The sequence below is a fragment of the Hyperolius riggenbachi genome, chromosome 2 (assembly GCF_040937935.1).
Source record: "Hyperolius riggenbachi isolate aHypRig1 chromosome 2, aHypRig1.pri, whole genome shotgun sequence".
Taxonomy (NCBI): Eukaryota; Metazoa; Chordata; class Amphibia; order Anura; family Hyperoliidae; genus Hyperolius; species Hyperolius riggenbachi.
In genome coordinates, this window is record NC_090647.1 from 165,877,627 (window position 1) to 165,903,075 (window position 25,449).

Sequence of the window (25,449 nt, forward strand, 5' to 3'; positions counted from 1 at the left end):
GAGAGAAGCTGTCGCTTTTTCAGCGGGGGAGAGGAATCAGTGATCGGGCTCCATAGCCCGATTCACTGATTGCGTGGCTAACGAACCGCGGGCCGGGAGCGCGCGTGCACGGGCGAGATCGGCCGCGGTAGCGCGCATGGTTCCTGGATGTAGTTTCTACGCCCAGGAACCAAAATAGGTTAAGGAATTTTCAATGAAGACATTCGTGTGAAGGTTTCAGAAGGAACTGTTTCTTGGAACTGTACATTGCCCCATTTTGGGGATAAAAACTAGACTTCCTTGTATAATTTAAACTAATATATATACAATTTATGGTGCATTTTTGCTGTATGTATTGGGCTAAGTGGATTTGAAGGCTGTTGAGCACTGTACCACTTTTTTTATTAGAGAATGACACTTATTGCCACATTCAGAGGTGCCTTAACCTACGAACCACCTAGGCGGTGGCTTGGAGTGCTTTTATGGGGTAAGGCGCAATAAATTACTGTTAGTTCAAGGAGGAAAAAAATTCCTGTCCTGAAAGACCGTTGCAAGGGACTGGAGAGAAAAAGCCTTCTGCTCTCTTCACAAATAGCCTTCTGCTAAGTCTCTGATAAAGAATCATTCAGAGTTCAGATTTATAGACACTCGCTAAGAAGAAGGTGTCTGGTTTATAGCTGTTCTCTGCCCCTCCACCTCAAGCCTGAGTGACTGACTACTAAGGGTATGTAGATAAAAAGTTTTCTTCTCTCACAAGTGTTCTAATGAATGCATCTGATAAGGATTCATAGAAAGATGTGAGACAGTCCCTCAGTGTACAGCGCCCTACCCCCAAATGCTGCTTCTGCAGAGGGAGACAAACAAACATTAAATTTCACAGACAGCCCTCTGCTCTGCGAGAATGTCAGGCATGTCTAGGTGTCAGGATTGCCATGACAAGCTATGCTGCAGTAGGATCATCTGATCCTCTCCCCTCTAAGGGACACACACACACTGCAGGAGTACCTGAATTAACAAGGACAGTGTTTGAAGTGTGAAATGGACGCAGTACGGGATGCAGGTTTTGTCTTTCATTGTGAGTGAGTGAATAGGAGGGCAGCATCTAAAGCTCGAACAATGCTAGTGCACATGTAAGCAATGTGTGCAATTACATCCATCACTACTTATAATTGAGGCTGGCATAATAATGTATTTCCATTAATGCTGTCTGTTTGCCCTCTATCTGATGCTATGTACCCATCTCATGATGTTTCCAACAATTTTACCGACGTCCATTGATTTTTTTTTGAGCGATGAGTGATCATTTACATGATGTCACAACATGGGTACAGGTGCACGATCACGTAAACATCGCTTAGCGTTGCATGGTGATAAATGACTGTCACTGAGGATCAGATCTTTAAGATCTCTGACAACACCCCGTAAATCTTGACTCCTCATTCACGCCCATTGTGTAATGTCCCGTGACATCATGCATACCCGCTGGCAGGAAGATGAATTGCTGGATGCTTGTTATGAGGGACACCTCGCTGGATCCATCTTCTTGGGTCGTTGTGGTCACTGTGGTGAGTATATAGCTTACCTTTCTCTGCTCGCCCTCGCCTTGATCATTTTCCCTCTCCCACTGTCTTTCTAACCAACCCTGCTACTTGGGGAACAATGTGCACTACTATGTACTCTATTCAGGGGAGCCAGTAGCATTTGGAACTATTATTATGTGTATATGTAGCACTGACATCTTCAGCATATTACTGAGTACATAGTCATGTCACTGACTGTGCTCACTGGAGCTCACAATTGAATCCCTACCATAGTCATACTTTATTGTCCCTTCATATTATTATTATTATTATTATTATTATTATTATTATTATTATTATTATTATTATGTATTTATATAGCACTGACTTATTCTGCAGCACATCACAAAGTACTGACTGTCCTCAGAGGTGCTCACAATCTAATGCTATCATAGTCATAGTCTAATGTCCTACCATATTATTATTGTGTATTTGTATAGCACTGACACCTTGTGCAGCACTTTACAAAGTACATAGCCATGTCAATGACTGTCCTCAGAGGAGCTCACAATCGAACCCTACCACATAGTCATAGTCTAATGTCCTACCATATTATTAGTATGTATTTTTATAGCACTAACACCATGTGCAGCACTTTACAAAGTACATAGCCATGTCAATGACTGTCCTCAGAGGAGCTCACAGACTAATCCTACCATAGTCATAGTTTAATGTCCTACAATATAATTATTATGTATTTATCTAGCACTGACTTCTTCTGCAGCGCATTACAGAGTACATTATTACGTCACTGACTATCCTCGGTGAAGCTCATAATCTAATTCTTATCACAGTTATAGTCTAATATTTCAATATAGGATTGTTTTGGGGAAAACCAGTTGACTTATTGGTATGTTTTCAGGATGTAGGAGATTATGAAGTGTCTGAAGACAGAAACTCCATGCAGATTTTTCCCTGGCCAATGTTCAAACCTAGGACCTAGCACTAAAATACAATAATAGTTAGGGGCATAACTAGGCCCCACCGGGCCCCCCTGCAAAATTTATGAGCCCCCCCCCCGGGGCCCGCTCGGGGCTGTTTTCGTGCGCACCAGCGTTATACAGGAAGTCGTGTCAGAGACTAGCGAGAGAAACGCACGCTGGAGCGCACTGAAGGTATGTATCTGTCCGCTGCCCGCCGCTGCCCGGACTCTAATTTAAAGTGGAGGGGAGCACAGAGGGGAGAGCCCCGAGGTGAGGGAGGGGGGGGAACGTCCCCCCTCCCCGCTGAATGTGGCCATGGCTTTCCCCTCATGCTGTGTCCCCTCCAACCCCTACAAAACAGCCCCGAGCGGGCACCCAGGGGGGGGGGGGTGAGAGGAGCAGGGGCTGCAGGCCCTATTCTTACGCCAGTGACAATAGTGCTATCCACTATGCCTTTATTCCGCTCATAGATATCTGCTTATCCAGCATCTGTAACATTGTTGTTTTGCTGAAAAGTGAACCCAACTGCGCACAACTACGTTAGTGGGCTCAGGCCCAAAATAAGCCAGGTGGCCACAGGCGCGGAGCTAGGGGGGGTCGGGGTAGGACAAGTGCCCCGGGGCGCCTGGTCCCCAAGGGCGCCCTCCGCCTGGCTGAGCTGCGGGTTTTTTTTTTAATTTTTTTTTTTTGGGGGGGGGCGGGTGAGGGGAGCAGCGCAGAGAAGAGGGAGAGCTGTGCGGACGGTGGGGAAGGGGGGCCATATCCCCCCTCCTTCCCTCACCTTAGGTGCTCTCTCTCTCCCTCGCTGTCCCCTCCAATGTCCGGGTGGCTCTTGGCTGGCAGCGGCGGGCGGAACTCACCTCCGTCTCGCTCCAGCGCCGGGCGGAAGTTCGGGTGCGCAGCCGCTGCTCTGGTCTGGACCAGACCAGAGTAGTGGCAGATCCATCCGGCGCTGCGATGAGACGGAGGTAAGTTCCGCCCGCCGCTGCCAGCCACCCGGACATTGGAGGGGACAGCGAGGAAGGGAGAGCAGCTCTTCTCTGCGCTGCTCCCCTCCTGCTGGGGAGGGGGACACCTGACCTGGCTACCTACTCTGGGCACATATACCCCTGCCTACATATACTGGACATATATCCCTGGCTACCTACTCTGGGCACATATACCCCTGGCTACCTACTCTGGGCACATATACCCCTGGCTACCTACTCTGGGCATATATACCCCTGGCTACCTACTCTGGGCACATATACCCCTGGCTACCTACTCTGGGCACATATACCCCTGGCTACCTACTCTGGGCATATATACCCCTGGCTACCTACTCTGGGCACATATACCCCTGGCTACCTACTCTGGGCACATATACCCCTGGCTACCTACTCTGGGCATATATACCCCTGGCTACCTACTCTGGGCACATATACCCCTGCCTACATATACTGGGCATATACCCCTGGCTACCTACTCTGGGCACATATACCCCTGGCTACCTACTCTGGGCACATATACCCCTGGCTACCTACTCAGGGCACATATACCCCTGGCTACCTACTCTGGGCACATATTCCCCTGGCTACCTACTCTGGGCACATATACCCCTGCCTACATATACTGGGCATATACCCCTGGCTACCTACTCTGGGCACATATACCCCTGCCTACATATACTGAGCACATATACCCCTAACTACATATACTGGGTACATATACCCCTGGCTACATATACTGGGCATATATACCCCTGGCTACATATACTGGGCATATATACCCCTGGCTACATATACTGGGCACATATACCTCTGGCTACATATACTGGGGACACATACCCCTGCCTACATATACTGGGCACATATACCCCTGGCTACCTGTTCTGTGGACATCTCTACCCCTGGCTACCTGTTCTGGGGACATCTATACTGCTGGCCACCTATTCTGGGGACACCTATAGACCTGGGGCTACCTATTTTTGGGGAAGCACTGCTGTCAGATTGAGTGTATTTTGGGGAACTGCTGCCAGGTGAGAGGTGTCTACCATATTAAGGGGGCATTCTGCCTATTTATGTGAAATGCTGTCTATTTATGTGCCTCATGACTGCTGAATTTGTCTTGTTGGGGGCCTCATGGTTACTGAATTTGTCTTGTTGGGGGCCTCATGATTTGTTGGGGGCCTCAAGATCGCTGAATTTGTCTTGTTAGGGGCCTCATGATTGCTGAATTTGTCTTGTTAGGGGCCTCATGATTGCTGAATTTGTCTTGTTGGGGGCCTCAGGATTGCTAAATTTGTCTTGTTGGGGGCCTCATGATTGCTGAGTTGGTCATGTTGGGGGCCTCATGTTTACTCATGATTGCGGAATTTGTCTTGATGGGGGGGGGGGCTCATGATTGCTGAATTTGTCTTGGAACATGCTGGAAGGTACATACTGAGGGAGGGTGGGTGAGCGTGAGCCTGCTAACCTCCATGTACATTTGAAGGGGCGTGACCAAATGTGGAGCACCCATAACCACGCCCACATTTGGTCACGACCCTTCACCTTAGGGGGCGCATTAATAGTCTTTGTCCCCGGGCGCTGAAAACCCTAGCTACGCCTCTGGGTGGCCATCAGTGGAAGGCAAAAAGTGTTATCTTGCCTAGGGCCTCATTTCATAGTTATACTTCTCTAATATCATGTGCGGAGTGTTCTATAATGTGTGTGCTTTTTTTTTTTGTGTGTGTTTTTTTTTGGGGGGTGGGGGGAGGGGCGACGCCACAGTATTTCTTGCCTGGAGTGACAAAAAGGCTAGAAGCGCCCCCGGCCACACTCGGGCGTGACGGACTATAACAACCACAATGGCTAAGAGCTGTGCAGCAGACCAGAGTGTGTGCAGTGGCCCAATGACGATACCTAAAGGTCTGGCATGTTGGACCTTTAGCTATGCCTAAGCAAGACAGCATTGTTCTTTGCACCTCCCCACCTGCTGGAAGCTGCTAAGTCAGATGCGCTTTTTGCACTTTCGCCCCCCCCCCCCACCCACGCATCGCAACAGAGGTGTCATCAGCCAAAGGTGACAGTGCACTAATGACACTATACAGAAGTGTCATCAGCCTTTGCACACAATGCATCTTTTCCTATGCAGGGGGGAGAAACGATGAGCGTGTGTAATGGAGAAGTTTCTGGTGGTGGGAGAAGCGAGAACAATGCTATTGTGCTGTGCTCGAGCATTGCTAAAAATCTAACATGCTGCATCTTCTTCATGCAATCATTGTGCGCCTGATGTAGTCATGCTGGTCTGACCATTATGACCACCCCCACCACGACAGTCGTTATGGTGCACCACTCAGAGGTCAGACCAGCGTGTGTATGGACCTTTAGGGCTGGTTCAGGCGGATGTCTCAATCACCTGCCCAAAGTTTCATCCAAATGCTTTTCTGCAAGCGTGCAGAAAAGCATTTGTCGACTTTCAGCGGCGATTCCCAGCAATCGTCATTTTTCATCCTGCAGGGGGACATAGGAGTACGGCGCTAATGGGCCCCAGAGACCCTGCTGCTTCCAGACAGTGGAAAATAAAATATAAAAATGCTGCTTTTGCATAAATGGCAGTAAATGATGTGCAAGTGTGCGTGTGAATTGGCCCTTAGTTGTTGTACAACACAAAAGAGATGTTTTAGGCAAACAATGTATGGTATTTATTTCTGCATCTGTAGATTTATATCTTCATCCATATTTGAGGAGGATTTTTCTATTTGTGATTACAAAGTTAAAATTTTAATTTAATTGACATTATTTTGTTTTGAAACTTTTATTATACTCAAAATGTATACTAGACCCTTGCTTGATGGATTTTAATAAGTTGCAAGCAAAAATTTTACGAAAATTAATTGAACCACTTTTTGCACAGAAATCCTGCAGAAAATGCTAGAGAGGTTAAAAAAAAAATGGACAGTTTAGACATGGCTTTATCTGTATCAAGTTTTATCTTTTTTAATCTGTACCACAGGAAAAAATTCATTTTAACATATCACCATACATTGTAAACAGGAGCTTTCAATTTTATCTAAGCATAATCTGCCACATTCTTTTAAGTATTACTTTACAGTAATCTAAAGTTAAAAACCCGTTTTCTCAAATTATTTACCTTCCTTTCTCCCCCTGCTCCTCATCTAACACAGAGTAGGTCCATGCATGCACCATAACTTTCCTATGCTCATCTATAGGAATCCCCAACTTTGAAGATCACATGATTCCCTTTTAAATAAAATTTGCTGCCGATCCCCACATCAGATTTAGCCTGGATGTCTGAATCTTTTCTCATACCTGGCCCACCCCTCTCTCTCATAGGGAAGATCATTTGAAAGTTGAGTGTCAAATCAGCCTCCACATGTCCATCAATCTCCCATAATGTACACCAAAAATGAATGTCTTCTTTCTGTCCCATTTGCAACACCTACTATGAGAGACTCCCTGCATTCATCAATCCTGACTTTTTGGGTGGACTTTATAAAATACAAGGTTGAGTTTTCAGAATGGAAGCCCTTTAATTTAAGTAGGGAATGGGAAGATAAAATTGACTGTAAGAAACTGACTTTTCCAATGTACCACAAAAAAGACTTGCAGAGAGTATCTTCAAAACAGTATCAAAAAAGTATCTTTTGATACTGTTTTGAAGATACTCTCTGCAAGTCTTTTTTGTAGTGTGTCGAGTGTGACAGAGAGTAGCTCCCCCTAGGGGTCAGTGCAATATTACTACTCAAGCGCATCCCAATCCTTTCTAGTCTTTTCCAATGTACCACCAATAAACATATTGGCTGCTTTATTTATGTAGGCACATTCCCTCTCAAATCCCTGTGTTTATTATAGAAGCGTCACAAAGACCTGCTGAGAATTAAGTTTGGCTACTGTTTTTCCTCAGTACGGTACCATAGGTACGCAGGTAGAGGAGCATATTTAATGGTTTTTAAGATACACTTCAGAATGATAAAAAAGTACACATATTTCTGCTCATATGAAAAGGCTCATATGCCTATGCACATATCAATCAGGAAAGAACTGAACAGTTAAGTGCTTGGCTTGTTCAATAAAGATCAATTGAAAATGAGCCAGGTTCCTTTATTACAGAGCTAGAGAAGCAGGGAGGGAAATGGCAGAATAAAAGCTGAGTAATAACCATGCTGCCTGCTAATGATATATGCAAAGTTTAATTCCTTGGTATAGGTCTGCTTTAATGGGAAACAAGCCTTTTAAACATGCAGAATTCACCAGATATGGCCATCTCGCTTTTCTGCATGAGATGTCTGATTTTTTCTTTTAGATTTCGGTTTGCAATTGGGTGAATCAAAATTACAGTATGACATTTGTAAAATAACCTAAATTGCAGCTTAAAGCATTTAGTCAGGTGTTCAGTAAGGAAAATACTAAAACAGTAAAAGCAGTAAAAACAGAGGGTGGTCTAGTTTTCCCAACTAACAATATTCTTAAGTTTTACTGATTGGTGATATGCCTTTCAAGTATAAAGCAATGGCTCTAAGTGCCATAATGGAATAAAGATTTCGGGCTTGATTCACAAAGCAGTGCTAACTGTTAGCACGCCTGTGAAAAGCCCCTTAGCACATCTAAAAGAGCTTTTCGCGCGCTAATTTGCACGTGAAAAGTATCGCACGCTAAGTTATGCACGCACACTGCACAGAGCGCAGGGCGCTCCGCGCAAAGTGCCCATTATAGCCTATGGGACTTAGAGCGCGCATAGGACTTTGCGCGCGCAAAACTTTGTGCGCAGTACTTAGCGCGCGATCTGATTGAGAAATCCGGTGCTAACCTACTTAGCACCCTGGTTAGCACGTCTAAAGACTTTAGACGTGCTAAGTAGGTTAGCACCGCTTTGTGAATCAAGCCCTTCCTCTTCTCTGTCTGCAGTTCTTATCGGAAGCTGGGGCAGGCTATTGGAGGAACAATCCTTATTTAGATAAAGACTGAATTACCAGTATTATCATTGATTTATAAAGTGCCAACATATTCTGTGGTGCTTTACAGCGTAAGAAACAAACATGCAATAATACACCATGTAATATGATTTTGTACAAAATTGCTTTTTTCTTTTTCATGAAAGCAACAAACTTCACAGTGAAATAACTAGACCTCTTCCAAGATAACAGAGATGCCCACACTCGTGAATGCTAATACTAAGGCACTTTACATTGACTTGAGGAAGCGGCCAGTACCTGTGAAATGCGTTGTCTTGTGTGCATCAATAAACTTTATATTAACCTCATGTGGTTTGTTCCTTAAAGGAGGTAAGATCAGACTACTATTGTTCTTATATATCCGCATTTTAGATCACTATTAATATAGGGCGACTTCTACAGTTGGTTTCTTCTTCCAAGATAAGACGTATGAATAAAAACAATCAATAATCATATCATATCATTGATCTTGATTGAGATTGAATTATGACAACTGCATTTCTTAGGTGACAAATTTGCCAGCTTTTTTTTTCCGAGTCTATGACCATTCCTCAGGCCTTGTAAACACATAGAATGTGTTAGTCACACAATAACATGAGCTCCAAAGGGCACCGAACAGGCTGTGGAAATGTCCATTACTAGCCTTAGCTGCCTTGGGTCGTCCCTAATCCCTGGATTTGGCTGAGAGGTACAGTTGTGAATCATCTACATATAAGCAATACTGAAAACCAAATAAGTTAATTAAGTTCTCAAGATCATGCATGTAGAGGGACAATAAGAGAGGTTAGATGACAGAGCCCTGAAGGTACCTCCATAGACAAAGGATGTAAAGAAGAGATCTGATCTAAATAAGCGGCTGTGAAAGGCCTTCCTGAAAGATAGAGGCCCTTTATATCTACACATTAAAGTATCTGAAGGATTAAAGTGTGGTCATCATCAGTATCAAATGCAGAGCTCAAGAAGGATGAGTATGGAAAAAAAGGTCTTCAGCTGTAAGGAGATAATTGTCCACTCTAGTAAGATCTGTTTCTGGAGAATGTTTGGAGAAAAAGACAGACTGGAATGGATCAAGAAGGGACTGGATTGCCCACAAGGCAACTGAGGCAACTGCCTCAGGCCCTGAGGGAATTTCAGGCAAAAGAGGGGCCTGCCGTGGGCCTCACGAAGTCCCATACCGGGTCCCCTACCCTACAGCCTCCTCCTGGCCCCTATCCTGTCTACCCAGTGACTCAGCATAAGTTCTTTGTGGCCCCCTTCCCTTTTCTGCCCACCCAGTTACCCAGTATAAGTTCTCTATGGCCTCCCCAGCCCTGCAGAGTTTTGCAAGCAGATTCAACTCACAACATGTCCTGGATCCAGTGCCAGATCTCACCGATCTCCTCTCCTCTGCTGCACAGCATCCATTCTCGATGGTTCCAGCTGTTGCCTCTCATGCCATAATGAGAGGTGACCACTGGAGCCATGGTAACCATCCACTAATCATCAGAGAAAAAGAGCGAGATTTGGTGTTGTATTCAGGACATGTGAGTTGAACCTGCTTGCAAAACTCTGCAGGATGGGAGGGGGCCACAAAAACTTTTGTTTTGCAACCATCAGTGGCAGTGTAAGCATTGTCCCAGCTTAGATCATGGCTTCATCAGAAGAACTTATGCTGGTTCACTGGGCTGGGAGGGAGGGGGGATATCTGATTACATATACTGTGGGAGGGGACAACTGGGGACTTCCTCTACTGGGCTGGGTAAAAGACATTTGGCTGCATTTATTGGGGGAGGGGACATCTGGCTACCAATACTGGTGGGGGTGAACTGGCTATATCTGGGGAGACATTTGTCTACCTATATGGGGGGGGGGGGTGATATGACTATATATGACTGTGTAATGTACATCTAGATAACAGTATTGGCCTGAGGGGAGGAGAGGGGGGAGCTAACTTCAGCCAGGGGCATGCAGTGGAATGAGGGGACTGAGACAGGACTGGGAAGTTTCTATATGATCCAGTGCCTTCCCTCTACATAGGTGAGTATTTCACTTTTTTTTTATCTATTGCTTCAGGTTCACTTTAATTATTTTATCTGGGGGGGCATGACTTAATTATTGTACATAGAGGGCACTTGTCTTCTTAATTCTTTTATTTTGGGGCACCTGTCTGCTTAATAATATTGCCTGGAGGCATGTGACTATAATTAATTATTGTATCTGGATGCATTTTACAACCCAATTATTGTATCTGGAAACATATGAATACTGAATCATTTTGTATGGATGCATGTGACTATGACTACTTGTTTCCTTTATTAGGAGGCATGTGATTACTTGATTCTTTTATCCGGAAACATGCAATTACTTTTACTGATTCTTTTATCTGGAGGCATTTGACTACAGTACTTGATTATTTCATCTGGAGACATGTGGCATGTGGCTCCTTGATTATTTCATCTGGGGGCATGGGGCTACTTGACTATTTCATCTGGAGGCATGTGGCTACTTGATTATTTTATCTGGAGGCATGGGGCTACTTGATTATTTTATCTGGAGGCATGGGGCTACTTGATTATTTCATCTGGAGGCATGTGGCTACTTGATTATTTTATCTGGAGGCATGTGGCTACTTGATTATTTTATCTGGAGGCATGGGGCTACTTGATTATTTCATCTGGAGGCATGGGGCTACTTGATTATTTCATCTGGAGGCATGGGGCTACTTGATTATTTCATCTGGAGGCATGGGGCTACTTGATTATTTTATCTGGAGGCATGGGGCTACTTGATTATTTCATCTGGAGGCATGTGGCTACTTGATTATTTTATCTGGAGGCATGGGGCTACTTGATTATTTCATCTGGAGGCATGGGGCTACTTGATTATTTCATCTGGAGGCATGGGGCTACTTGATTATTTCATCTGGAGGCATGGGGCTACTTGATTATTTCATCTGGAGGCATGTGGCTACTTGATTATTTTATCTGGAGGCATGGGGCTACTTGATTATTTCATCTGGAGGCATGGGGCTACTTGATTATTTCATCTGGAGGCATGTGACTACTTGATTATTTCATCTGGAAGCATGTGACTACTTGATTATTTCATCTGGAGGCATGTGGCTACTTGATTATTTCATCTGGAGGCATGTGGCTACTTGATTATTTCATCTGGAGGCATGTGGCTACTTGATTATTTTATCTGGAGGCATTTGGCTACTTGATTATTTCATCTGGAGACATGTGGCTACTTGATTATTTCATCTGGAGGCATGTGGCTACTTGATTATTTCCTCTTGAGGCATGTGGCTACTTGATTATTTCCTCTGGAGGCATATGGCTACTTGATTATTTCATCTGGAGGCATGTGGCTACTTGATTATTTCATCTGGAGGCATGCGGCTACTTGATTATTTTATCTGGAGGCATTTGGCTACTTGATTATTTCATCTGGAGACATGTGGCTACTTGATTATTTCATCTGGAGGCATGTGGCTACTTGATTATTTCATCTGGAGGCATGTGGCTACTTGATTATTTTATCTGGAGGCATTTGGCTACTTGATTATTTCATCTGGAGACATGTGGCTACTTGATTATTTCATCTGGAGACATGTGGCTACTTGATTATTTCATCTGGAGACATGTGGCTACTTGATTATTTCATCTGGAGGCATGTGGCTACTTGATTATTTTATCTGGAGGCATTTGGCTACTTGATTATTTCATCTGGAGACATGTGGCTACTTGATTATTTCATCTGGAGGCATGTGGCTACTTGATTATTTTATCTGGAGGCATTTGGCTACTTGATTATTTCATCTGGAGGCATTTGGCTACTTGATTATTTCATCTGGAGACATGTGGCTACTTGATTATTTCATCTGGAGACATGTGGCTACTTGATTATTTCATCTGGAGACATGTGGCTACTTGATTATTTCATCTGGAGGCATGTGGCTACTTGATTATTTCCTCTTGAGGCATGTGGCTACTTGATTATTTCCTCTGGAGGCATATGGCTACTTGATTATTTCCTCTGGAGGCATATGGCTACTTGATTATTTTATCTGGAGGTATGTGGCTACTTGATTACTTTATTTGGAAGCATGTGCATATGTAACTATTTAATTTTAAGACACATGGCTGCATAATTTTTGTATCTATTTCTGTATCTGAGGGGCACAGTAGCTATTACATTTAGGGTCAATTGCTTAATTTTGGTATCTGGGAACCACTCATCTGCATGATAAACAAACATGGATACATCAAACTAAATACACTGATATAAAATAAAGATATTGGTACAAAATACAGATTTGGTGGAGAAAATGAGTAAGAAATGTTCTTCCCTGACCTGTGCAGCAAATTATTTCTACAGAAAAGCAAGCTTCTTATCTCCCTCTTGCCAAAAGTCCCCCAAATAGCATACTGTTGCCAAGGTTGCAAATAAGGACAATATGCACTAATCTGCAAAAGGGTTTGTGCATTACCCATCTATATTATGGCAATTTTACTGTATAACAAAACCGAAATTTCCTTTTTAGTATTGACTGAATCCGATATTGCCTTTAAGCTGTTCAGCCTACATTTTAATCTCTGCTTCCCCTTAGTTCTAATCATTTTGCAAAAATAATGTAAAAACATAGCTTTTCAATCAAGAGCAACACAAAAAAAATGTAATTTCACAATGGACAATAAACAATATTTGGATTTTTAAAATCACTTTTAAGGGCACTTTGGTTTTAAGCATTAAGCCTTATGGAGGTACAAAATTATACATACTGTGCTCAGACGCCTGAAGTGAATATTGTGCTGCCGCATTACCAATAGCGTGGTTTTTTTTTTCTGTTTTTTTTACTTGTAGATAATTAGCTTCTGAAAGGTAAGTAAATGCAGACTGGTTAACTGCAGCTCTAATATCTACTTTTCACTTAGAATTACTCACTCTTATTATACCTGGTTTAAATGGCTTCCCAGTAATAATCCTCTTATTCTTCCTTTGTATTAAAAAATAATCTTTCTAGAATAACTAGCCGAAGTCATTATTGTGAGCACACACTTCAAAACACGTCATGCAAAAAAAGAGGGGAAAAAAAGCGCTGGCGGGAAGGGGGGTTAATAAAGCATGATGCTCTCTATGCTCTGACATATAAAAGAATCACATAACTGGTAAACGCCTGGTGCAGACGAGGTTAAAGTAAATGGACCTGTTGGATCTGCACACTCATAAAGATTTATGCTCCTTCTCCTCTTTCATTTTCTTGTCTGTATGTGATCGGGAGGCTAAAATGCCTATTTTTGTGATACCAAAGCAAAGTGGTGCATCTAAATTTATAGTTATAGTCAAACTCCAAATGTCTCCATGGTGACTAATGCACAGCTGTAGCCCAGTATTTCTGTTCAGGCAGAAGGAGCCGAGAGCTCAGTTTCTTTCTCCCTGTGTTTGGAAGGTATGATATGTATTTTTTCATAAAGCTTTTACGGATATTGCAAAGGGTGTTTCAGGAAAATATCTTGACATTATTTAAAGTATTGTTTTCAAATATTTTGCATATTGCTAATAAAACACAGTTTATGATATACTGCAAATAGAAAGTGTACATTTCTGATGTCTGTCTTTTTGTTTATTGCATCATCTCCACTCACCCATCGTGTGAGTGAGTATCCAGGTAAAGAAGGGACAGCCGGTCAGCAGTGATTACAGGTAGAGGGGGGACAATTGTGGCAGCTGATAGGAGGGGATCATGTTGCTTGAAAGGTACCCCGGTACCCCCAGCACTGAATATTTCTCAATGGAATTTAAATCATAACTCAAATACTCTGTGTATGTATATATACACACACTGTGTATGTATATATACATAAACTGTATGTAGTAGAGTCTTGGTTATCTGGCATAGATGGGGATCAGCTGATGCTGGGTAAGTGGGCTTTCTAATTGCTTGAGACTCCATGTTAAAAATAGGCCTAGTTAATACAGTACTATGCCCCACTTTATTTACATACCATGAACTTCTATATTAAGTGTTAAAATACAGTTATTGAAAGTATATTAGCTGTGAAGGAGCCATGGAACCCAGTCTTTAAGCACCCCAGAGCCCACAATGAGCAGCCTCTGTCACACAGCACTGTGTTTTCACTTTTTTTTCTGCTGTGTGAAGAGGATTGTATGCCCTGCTCTCCCCCTCCCAGGGGAGTAACAATAGACCCTGCAATGGATGCAGCTGCAGGGGGGCCCAGAAGCCACAGGGGGCCCCATCCTGAGAGACTGACAAGTTAGGGCATGGAGAGAAAAAACTTTCTGCTCTTTGCACATTGATCTAATGTCTGCATCTGCTCAGCCTCTGATAATTAATCATACAAAGTTTTGCAGGCAAAGTTTTGTAGCCAGTCCCTATTCAGTGTGCAGGGGGAGGGGGACCCATCCAAAGTTTTGCAGGGGGCCCAGTGATTTCTAGTTACGCCCCTGCCCTCACCCTTGTTTAGATTTGTGTGAGTAACTTCTTTACATGTTTCTGCCCCAGGCAGTGGATGGCAGGAGGAGGGCATTCTGGGTACTCCCTGCTAGTTGTGGCTGGTGAGCTCAGCTGTCTCTCCCTAGGAAAACATCAGAGGCTGTATGGTTCTAACAGCCTGAAGGAGGAGGTGAGCAGTTGAGCAACACATAAGCAGCAGCAGGAATGACAGTAATCTGGCTCAGTATAATTGCACCAGATAGCACTCTGGTGTGCTGTATTTAATAAAGGGAAGGGGGAAGATGGCAGAAAGTCTCTGCACACCGGAGAGACAGATCTCACAGCTGGAAGGTATTGGCTGTTTTTGCATGAAGCTTACACTTTATACAGTTGTACATAGGATTTTGCCTCTCCCTGCTCTTTCTCTCTGTCCTCTTTTCTGTGCTGCGTAGCCTCCCTCCTCTCTGTTCCTGCTCCTCCGCTTACCATTTTTTCTGGCTGCTCTTACCTCCTGTCCATCTCCCCCCACAACAACAGTTCTCGCTGTGGTGTAGGTATGTCCTAAATCGTTAGCGCCTCCTTAAAGTGACCCAGAGATGAGCGTTCTTAAAGATCTTTACTTACCCGGGGATTCCTCCAGCCCCATAAGCACGGATTTGTCCCTCGCTGTCCTCCAGCAGTCCACCGTTAAGCCGCATTCAGCTCCTCTATTCAGCTCAGTTATGCCCAGTCTGACTGGCCATCAGCCGGGGTCTTCTGTGCTTGCTCAGAAAGTCCGCGCATGCCCAGAAGGCCCCCTGCTGACGTCACTTAGCTGAATACTGGAGCTGATTGTCGGTTAACAGAAGATGGCAAGGAACGCATCCGTACTTATGGGGCTGGAGAAAGCCCCAGGTAAGTAAAAATCTGTAAAAACGCTCATCTCTGGTACACTTTAATGTCCTATTGTGTCACACATGTGCAATAGAACTTTCAGTCTGTGAAATCAGCTATCAGCTGTTTTTCAGAGACATACACAGTTGCCCTTATGCCCTATAATAGCGTGGGGATGCCCAGCCTTGAAGCAGTGGCAGAAGCTCCCAAACCCACTGCACCTTTATCCTTACGAGCCACACTACTTTTAGTACCACAGCAAGCAATGGCAGTGATAGAAGGAGGTGAGTCTCTGCTATTGCTTACTGTACCGTACTAAATGTAACGGTGCAGTCCAAACTTTCAGTCTATGAAACAGTGCACTTCACCGAAAACAGCTGGTAATCAGCTGTTTCAGAGACTGAAAGATCTGTTGCGCATGAGTAACATGACACTAGCGGGATGATGCAATATAGCTATGTCATTGCGTTTGGAAAATGCTAACAATTTAGGGCATATGGACGCCACACCCCTCATCTTTCTATACTGCTTTTGTTCTCATCCCTATCTCTGCCCTGTTTTTCCTTCTCCCAGTCTTTATCTCTGCCTCTGCCTTCAGCCAATTGGATTCATAGGATGGGGGGCATAAACATTTTTGCTATGGGTCCCAGTCATTCCTAGCTATGCCCCTGGGTGCAAGTGGTAGAACTGCTCTCCGTTGTGGTTGTAATCTGTAGATCTGTAGACAATATATTATATCCACATGCTTCATAAATATCCCAGATGTGGAAATGGTTGTAAACCTACAATTACTGGAAGCCTGTAATTAACCAGCAAATCTGAAGATGTTACTTGTAATGATCAGTAACAGCTCTTAACAGCACGATAGTCAGTACTTTATTCAGAGTGTGATCACACGTGTTTTTAGTGCACAGTAACACAGGACAGAAGTACTCCTATGTGATAGCCCTTGGCTGTAGGGACTATCACTAGGTAGAGTGGCCGTACAGGCAATATCGGTAACAGATTGGTCAGGAGGCAGTACAGATTCGTCAGGCAAATGCGTAGTGAGAAACAGGCAAAGGTCGGCAACAGGTCAGATGAGCGAAGGTACAAAATCAGGAGGCAATATCAGAGTCGGGGTCGGGCCGTGGTCGGCAACAATCAGATAGGCAGAGTACAGACTCAAGAGGCAGAGAGCAGAGTCAAGGGTTCAGGCAAAGAGTCATGCACAGATAATCAATACAATAGTAATAATTACTTTTACAAATATAATAATAATAATCCTAGCTATGTGTGAATCCCTGGGGTCCTGCCGGATCAAACACACTGGGAACTGACTAAGGTCTGAGAGCTTAACCGCAAAGTATCAGCAACAGCAGACAAAAAGCTACTGACAGCTCAGGTCTTAAATACAGACAGGTAACCCCGCAGTTCTGCCCACCGCACTTCAGCCAATCAGGAGCGGTGATCGGTCCTGCCATGTCAGCTGACCAGCCGGTTAGCTCATCCGCCTCCTCAAAGCATAAAGGCCCTGTCTCCTGGCGCGCGTGCGCTGCTCTACTGAGATGTACCCTGGAGAGACGTGTCCTGCCGGACGGAAATGACTGAGAAGACACGGCGAGATCCGCGGTCGTGTCAGACGCGGAAGCGACGGCCTCACCGCTCCCTTCTGCGGAGGTAACTACCATACTCCTAACATTACTATAACAGTAAAGTTCATTGATGACAGCGTGGCTCCCTTGTAAAGGTTATGCTCTTGGCAGACAAAGAATTAACCAAAATTAAACAATTGTATTACTTTTCTTAACTACATATTTGCTCAGAGATTTCTGTAGCTGTGGACACAGTGCAATCAAAGCAAACATACTAAATGTATTTACATAACCATATTACACAAGCAATAAGAAAGAGATTTTGAATTGGTTATAAAATCAAAATGAATGTAAGTACTATAATCCTAATGTGAACTCCTGTTTTTGTGCTTATATATATAACAATAAACATAGTCCCACAGCCAGAAGGCTTTTTTTTATTGAAGCATATAAGCTATAATAATACCATATTGTTATAACACACACATGTACACACACTTGACACATCTTCCACAAGAGGTTAAATATTTAACAGCTAACATCACTCAAAATACTAAATCTTTAGCCATGTCTCTCCTTTTCTATGTCCATTATCCTGCCTTGTTGAGTTGGCATATGTGTCTCCTCAAAACTGCTTTAAATGTACCACCTATTATATATATATAAGTTGACCGGCACCATCAGAGCCAGATCATACACCAGGCACATTTAAAGGATACTCGAAGTGACAGGTGACAAGATGAGATAGACATGTGTATGTACAGTAGAGTTGGGCCGAACGGTTCGCCTGCGAACGGTTCCATGCGAACTTCAATGGTTCGCGTTCGCGTCCCGCAGGTGAAGTTTTGCGGAAGTTCGGTTCGCCCCATAATGCACCATGAGGGTCAACTTTGACCCTCTACATCACAGTCAGCAGGCCCAGTGTAGCCAATTAGGCTACACTAGCCCCTGGAGCCACTCCCCCCCCTTATAAAAGGCAGGCAGCGGCGGCCATTAAGCTCACTCATGTGCCTGCGTTAGTGAGAGTAGGGCGAGCTGCTGCAGACTGTCTCTCATACGGAAAGATTAGTTAGGCTTAGCTTGTTCCTGGCTGCATACCTGTTCTGTGAACCCACCACTGCATACCTGTACTGTGAACCCACCACTGCATACCTGTTCAGTGAACCCACCACTGCATACCTGTTCTGTGAACCCACCACTGCATACCTGTACTGTGAACCCACCACTGCATACCTGTTCAGTGAACCCACCACTGCATACCTGTTCAGTGAACCCACCACTGCATACCTGTTCAGTGAGCCTGCCACTGCATACCTGTTCTGTGAACCCACCACTGCATACCTGTTCAGTGAACCCACCACTGCATACCTGTTCAGTGAACCCACCACTGCATACCTGTTCAGTGAACCTGCCACTGCATACCTGTACTGTTCAGTGAACCCGCCACTGCATACCTGTTCTGTTCAGTGAACCCTCCACTGTATACCTGTTCTGTTCAGTGAACCTGCCACTGTATACCTGTTCTGTTCAGTGAACCCGCCACTGTATATCTGTTCAGTGAACCTGCCACTGCATACCTGTTCTGTTCAGTGAACCCGCCACTGTATACCTGTTCAGTGAACCTGCCACTGCATACCTGTTCAGTGAACCCACCACTGCATACCTGTTCAGTGAACCCACCACTGCATACCTGTTCAGTGAACCTGCCACTGCATACCTGTTCTGTTCTGTGAACCTGCCACTGTATACCTGTTCTGTTCAGTGAACCCGCCACTGTATACCTGTTCTGTGAACCTGCCACTGCATACCTGTTCTGTGAACCCACCACTACATACCTGTTCTGTTCAGTGAACCCGCCACTGCATACCTGTTCTGTTCAGTGAACCTGCCACTGTATACCTGTTCTGTTCAGTGAACCCGCCACTGTATACCTGTTCAGTTAACCCGCCACTGCATACCTGTTGTGTTCAGTGAACCCGCCACTGTATACCTATTCTGTTCAGTGAACCTGCCACTGTATACCTGTTCTGTTCAGTGAACCTGCCACTGCATACCTGTTCTGTTCAGTGAACCTGCCACTGTATACCTGTTCTGTTCAGTGAACCCGCCACTGTATACCTGTTCAGTTAACCCGCCACTGCATACCTGTTGTGTTCAGTGAACCCACCACTGCATACCTGTTCTGTTCTCTGAACCCGCCACTGCATACCTGTTCTGTGAACCTGCCACTGCATACCTGTTCAGTGAACCCACCACTGCATACCTGTTCAGTGAACCCACCACTGCATACCTGTTCAGTGAACCTGCCACTGCATACCTGTACTGTTCAGTGAACCTGCCACTGCATACCTGTTCTGTTCAGTGAACCCGCCACTGTATACCTGTTCTGTTCAGTGAACCTGCCACTGTATACCTGTTCTGTTCAGTGAACCCGCCACTGTATACCTGTTCAGTGAACCTGCCACTGCATACCTGTTCTGTTCAGTGAACCTGCCACTGCATACCTGTTCAGTGAACCCACCACTACATACCTGTTCAGTGAACCCACCACTGCATACCTGTTCAGTGAACCTGCCACTGCATACCTGTTCTGTTCTGTGAACCTGCCACTGTATACCTGTTCTGTTCAGTGAACCTGCCACTGTATACCTGTTCTGTAAACCTGCCACTGCATACCTGTTCTGTGAACCCACCACTACATACCTGTTCTGTTCAGTGAACCCGCCACTGCATACCTGTTCTGTTCAGTGAACCTGCCACTGTATACCTGTTCTGTTCAGTGAACCCGCCACTGTATACCTGTTCAGTTAACCCGCCACTGCATACCTGTTGTGTTCAGTGAACCCGCCACTGTATACCTGTTCTGTTCAGTGAACCTGCCACTGTATACCTGTTGTGTTCAGCGAACCTGCCACTGCATACCTGTTCTGTTCAGTGAACCTGCCACTGTATACCTGTTCTGTTCAGTGAACCCGCCACTGTATACCTGTTCAGTTAACCCGCCACTGCATACCTGTTGTGTTCAGTGAACCCACCACTGCATACCTGTTCTGTTCAGTGAACCCGCCACTGCATACCTGTTCTGTGAACCTGCCACTGCATACCTGTTCTGTGAACCCACCACTACATACCTGTTGTGTTCAGTGAACCTGCCACTGTATACCTGTTCTGTTCAGTGAACCCACCACTGTATATCTGTTCTGTTCAGTTAACCCGCCACTGCATACCTGTTCTGTTCAGTGAACCTGCCACTGTATACCTGTTCTGTTCAGTGAACCCGCCACTGTATACCTGTTCAGTGAACCCGCCACTGCATACCTGTTGTGTTCAGTGAACCCGTCACTGTATACCTGTTCTGTTCAGTGAACCCGCCACTGCATACCTGTACTGTTCAGTGAACCCGCCACTGCATACCTGTTGTGTTCAGTGAACCCGTCACTGTATACCTGTTCTGTTCAGTGAACCCGCCACTGCATACCTGTACTGTTCAGTGAACCCGCCACTGCATACCTGTTCTGTTCTGTGAACCCGCCACTGCATACCTGTTGTGTTCAGTGAACCCGCCACTGTATACCTGTTCAGTGAACCTGCCACTGCATACCTGTTCTGTGAACCCGCCACTGCATACCTGTTGTGTTTAGTGAACCCGCCACTGCATACCTGTTCAGTGAACCCACCACTGCATACCTGTTCTGTTCAGTGAACCCGCCACTGCATACCTGTTCTGTTCAGTGAACCCACCACATCAGTGCGCATACCTGTGCAGTTAAGTGAACCCACCTACCTACGTGAGTGCACGCAGTGTGATATACCACTCCGTGCATACCCGATATGGACAAAACAGGTAGAGGAAGAGGTAGTGCCAGAGCCAGAGGAAGGCCACCCGGCAGGTCTGTGCAAGGTCGTGTAAATGTAATTTCGTGTGGACCTGGCCCACAGTACAGTGCTCGGAAGAAGGCACGTCCCATCACCTCCCAAGATTGTCAGGACGTGGTTGAGTATTTAGCGACACAGAATACCTCATCTTGCTCAGCCACCAGCGCTACTACTAGCACCACTTCCGCTGCATTTGACACTTCGCAAGAATTATTTAGTGGTGAAATCACTGATGCACAGCCATTGTTGTTACAGCCAGATGAATTTTCACCAGCTCATATGTCTGAGTTACGCAGCAACACTATGGATGTAACGTGTAAGGAGGATGAAGGACCTACTGATGGTGCATGTTTGGATTTTTCTGAGGCAAGCGAAGCTGGGCAGGATGATTACGATGATGACGATGATAGGGATCCTCTGTATGTTCCCAATAGAGGAGATGAAGAGGGGGACAGTTCAGAGGGGGAGTCAGAGAGTAGTAGGAGGAGAGAAGTTGCTGAAAGAAGCTGGGGCAGCTCTTCGTCAGAAACAGCTGGTGGCAGTGTCCGGCACCACCATGTATCGCCACCTATGTACAGCCAGCCAACTTGCCCTTCAGCATCAGCTGCTGAGGACCCATAGTGCCCACATCCCAGGGTGGCTCAGCGATGTGGAAATTTTTTAATGTGTGTGCCTCAGATCGGAGCAAAGCCATCTGTTCGCTCTGCCAACAAAAATTGAGCCGTGGAAAGGCCAACACTCACGTAGGGACAAGTGCCTTACGAAGGCACCTGGAGAAAAGGCACAAACAGCAATGGGATGGCCACCTGAGCAAAAGCAGCAGCAGCACACAAAAGAAAAGTCACCCTCCTTCTCCTCTTCCTCCTTCAGGTGCATCATCTGCTTCTGCCGCTTTCTCCCTTGCACCTTCACAGGCACCCTCCTCCACTCCGCCTCTGCCCTTGAGCGCTTCCTGCTCCTCTACCCTCAGCAGCAGTCAGGTGTCCGTGAAGGAAATGTTTGAGCGGAAGAAGCCAATTTCGGCCAGTCACCCCCTTGCCCGGCGTCTGACAGCTGGCGTGGCGGAACTGTTAGCTCGCCAGCTGTTACCATACCGGCTGGTGGACTCTGAGGCCTTCCGTAAATTTGTGGCCATCGGGACACCGCAGTGGAAGATGCCAGGCCACACTTATTTTTCTAGAAAGGCCATACCCCAACTGCACCGTGAAGTTGAGAGGCAAGTGGTGTCATCTCTTGCGAAGAGAGTTGGGTCAAGGGTACACCTGACCACGGATGCCTGGTCTGCCAAGCACGGGCAGGGCCGCTACATTACGTACACAGCCCATTGGGTCAACCTGGTGAACGATGGCAAGCAGGGCGCAGCGGACCAAATTGTGACACCTCCACGGCTTGCAGGCAGGCCTCCTGCCACCTCCTCTCCTCCTGCTACATGCTCTTCGCTGTCCTCCTCCTCCTTGGCTGAGTGGCAGTTCTCCTCTCCAGCTACACAGCCCCAGCTCCGCAGGGCCTATGCTGCATGCCAGGTACGACGGTGTCACGCCATCTTAGACATGTCTTGCCTCAAAGCGGAGAGTCACACTGGAGCAGCTCTTCTGGCTGCTCTTAAGAAACAGGTAGATGAGTGGCTGACCCCGCACCACCTGGAGATAGGCAACGTGGTGTGCGACAACGGCAGCAATCTGCTTGCCGCTTTGCATATGGGGAAGCTGACACACATACCCTGCATGGCACATGTCATGAATCTAGTTGTTCAAAGATTTGTGTCAAAGTACCCTGGCTTAGCGGATGTCCTGAAGCAGGCCAGGAAGTTCTGTGGGCATTTGAGGCGGTCTTACACAGCCATGGCACGCTTTGCGGAAATTCAGCGGAAAAACAACTTGCCGGTGAGACGCCTGATTTGCGGTAGCCCGACTCGCTGGAATTCGACCCTGCTCATGTTCTCCCGCCTGCTAGAACAGAAGAAAGCCGTCACCCAGTACCTCTACAACTACAGTAGAATGAAACAGTCTGGGAAGATGGGGATGTTCTGGCCTGACAACTGGACACTGATGAGAAATGCATGCAGGCTCATGCGGCCGTTTGAGGAGGTGACCAACCTGGTGAGCCGCAGTGAAGGCACCATCAGCGACTTGATTCCCTACTCTTACTTCTTGAAGCGTGCTGTGCGTAGAGTGGCGGATGAAGCTGCGAATGAGCGTGACCAGGAACAGTTACGGCAGGAACAGGCATGGGACCAATTTTCATCAGACCCAGCTGTTTCCTCAACACCTGCGGCAGCACAGAGGGGGGAGGAGGAGGAAGAAGAGAAGTCGTGTGCAGAAGACGAGTCAGACTCAGAGGATGATGAGCAAGGTGTTTCTTTGGGTGAGGAGGAGGAGGGGACGGCGGCAGGAGAACAACCGCAGCAGGCGTCGCAGGGGGCTTGTGCTGCTCAACCTTCCCGTGGTATTGTTCGCGGCTGGGGGGAGGAGGTTGACTTACGTGACGTCACTGAGGAAGAGCAAGAGGAGATGCATGGTACATCTGGATCCGACTTTGTGCAGATGTCGTCTTTTATGCTGTCCTGCCTGTTGAGGGACCCCCGTATAAAAAACCTCAAGGGGAATGAGCTGTACTGGGTGGCCACACTACTAGACCCTCGGTACAGGCACAAAGTGGCGGACCTGTTACCAACTCACCTGAAGGTGGAAAGGATGCAGCACATGCAGAACAAGCTGTCAACTATGCTTTACAATGCCTTTAAGGGTGATGTGACAGCACAACGCCAGCAAGGTACCACTGCCACTAATCCTCCTCCCGTGTCCACGCAGTCAAAGACAGGACGCTCCAGTGATCTCATGGTGATGTCGGACATGCAGACGTTCTTTAGTCCAATGCCTCGCCGTAGCCCTTCCGGATCCACCCTCCACCAACGCCTGGAACGGCAGGTAGTCGACTTCCTGGCCTTAAGTGTGGATGTAGACACTGCTGTGAACAGCGATGAGGAACCCTTTAACTACTGGGTGCGCAGGCTTGACCTGTGGCCAGAGCTGTCCCAATTTGCCATCCAACTTCTCTCCTGCCCTGCCGCAAGCGTCCTGTCAGAAAGGACCTTCAGCGCAGCTGGAGGCATTGTCACTGAGAAGAGAAGTCGCCTAAGTCACAAAACTGTTAAGTACCTCACCTTTATCAAAAGGAATGAGGCATGGATCCCGGAAGGCTGCTGCCCGCCCCAAGACTAAGTCAGTCCCCGCACACACAGCATCTCTGCCTGCATGCCGTGTGACTGGCTGCCTGGCCTGCCCCAAGAAGACTAAGTCGCTCCCAGTCCCTCCACACAGCATGTCTGCCTGCAGGTAGCTTGACTACCTTCTCCGCCACCACCAACAGGGTCCGGGACTCCAGGCGGATTGCTGAATTTTTTTTTTTCAACATTGAAGTTTTATTAAAGAACAGGTGTACATACAAAATGTAACAGTTTACAGAGTCAATGGTATCAGTCTCATTAAAGCATATAAGAGAGGTACAGGTGAGGACTTGAAATTTTATATTTTTTACATTCTGATTTCCGAGGTGTCTACACAGAACTGTAGCTTTCAGTTTGCTAAGTCATAAGAAAAAGAGAGCCAACTTCGTCTCCAAAATGTGCCCAGTAGGGTCACGTTTGGGGGAATCTTTCGGCCCAGGGTGACCAGATCTTGTCAAACCGATCCTCCTCATCATACAAAGTAGCCGTAATCTTTTCCATCCAGAAATATTCGTTAATTTTGTGCTTTAAGGCTACTTTGGGTATAGTGGTAGATTTCCACTCTTTGGCTATGATAGCTTTAGCTGCATTACAGAAGTGTACCAGTAGCTTATTATTAAATTTAGTGAGAAGAGGATCAGCTCTACCAAAAAGGGCCACCCATGGGTCAACCTCCACATCCGTTCCCAAAACTGAGGAGGCTAGACTAAAGCATGCCATCCAGAACTCTTTTACAACAGGGCAGGACCACCAACAATGGGCTTGATCTGCCTGCATATTACAACTTCTGAAGCATAGGTCTGTAGGAGAGATACCTCTTTTAAAGAGTATTGAGGGGGTTCTGTACCAATCATATAGTATTTTATATCCCCTTTCTCTGGTTAGGCTGTTCCTAGAGGATTTTGCAAGGTCCAGGAATATAGCTTCCCATTCCTCCAGGGACCATACCTTTTGGAGTCTCTCCTGCCATCTTATCATGGCAGGGGAGATTTCCTCCAAACGCCGGTACCAGAGTTCATGGTAAAATAGGGATATCAAGCCAGGTGT

At 46.0% G+C, this 25,449-nt stretch overlaps 1 long non-coding RNA gene across 2 annotated transcripts in view; it reads right to left on the reverse strand.

The window, feature by feature from the left end:
- LOC137544157 (uncharacterized) overlaps nt 1-13,736 on the reverse strand; it is a 63,210-nt gene extending 49,474 nt beyond the window's left edge. For both annotated transcript variants that reach the window (XR_011025743.1, XR_011025742.1), the window contains exons 1-2: nt 13,355-13,736; nt 13,181-13,273 (exon numbers count right to left, since the gene is read on the reverse strand). This is a non-coding gene — a long non-coding RNA (uncharacterized lncRNA). The remainder of the gene's footprint in view (nt 1-13,180; nt 13,274-13,354) is intronic.
- Nucleotides 13,737-25,449: the final 11,713 nt, after the last annotated feature.